The sequence below is a fragment of the Eimeria acervulina genome, genomic scaffold, assembly GCF_000499425.1.
Source record: "Eimeria acervulina Houghton genomic scaffold, Eah_scaff705, whole genome shotgun sequence".
Classification (NCBI taxonomy): Eukaryota; Apicomplexa; class Conoidasida; order Eucoccidiorida; family Eimeriidae; genus Eimeria; species Eimeria acervulina.
In genome coordinates this window covers 16,479-17,409 of record NW_013549642.1, presented here as the reverse complement: position 1 = coordinate 17,409, position 931 = coordinate 16,479, and positions in this window count along the sequence as shown.

The window sequence follows — 931 nt, the reverse complement described above, 5'->3', positions numbered from 1 at the left end:
TGGCTGCTGTGGCTGCTGTGGCTGCTGTGGCTGCTGCTGCTGCTGTGGCTGCTGTGGCTGCTGCTGTTGCTGCTGCTGCTGTGGTTGCTGCTGTTGCTGCTGCTGCTGTGGTTGCTGCTGTTGCTGCTGCTGCTGTAGCTTCTTTTTCTTTCATGCATGGAGTGCTCGTCTTTAGGTTCATCTTTATTTTCTTCTTTGTGTTGTTCAGGTGTATGTACAGCGTGAGTTGTATTACTGCTGCTGCTGCTGCTGCTGCTACTGCTGTGCTGTCTTTCTCTTAAACTGTTTGCAGCAGTATTTTCTTCTTCTTTCTTCTTAGGTGGATGTTGATGAGAGCTTTCAGCAGCAGAGTGCTCAGGTGTATGGGCAGGCGCTTCTCCTGTTGATGCTGCTGCTGGTGTTGCTGCTGCTGGTGTTGCTGCTGCATGTGGTGGTTCGGCTGCTGCTTCACCTTTGTTTGCATGCTCTGCTGCTGCTGCTGCTCCTGCTGCTGCTTCATGGAAGCTAAAGATACTTTTTGCTGCGGGTATATCATCAACTTCAACATCGTATAAAACGTCGCTCTCGCTTAGCTGCTGCTGCTGCTGCTGCTGTTGTTGCTGCTGCTGCTGCTGCTGCTGCTGTTTACGCCAGCCTTCTGCTGCAAAATGAAAATCATTTAAAGAGAATTCGCCTTCAGCTTCAACAGTTTCCTGTCCTGAACGCAAAAGGAAAACACAAAACCTGCTGCTGCTGTTGCTGCTGCTGCTGCTGCTGTTGCCGCTTCGGCTGCTGCTGCTGCTGCTGCTGTTGCTGCTTCGGCTGATGCTGCTGCTGCTTCTGTTGCTGTAGCTGTTGCTGCTGCTGGTATTGCTGCTACCACTGTTAACTCGTGCTGCTGCCCTAATTGCTCTAGCTGCTGCTGCTGCTGCTGATGCTGTTGCTGCTGTTG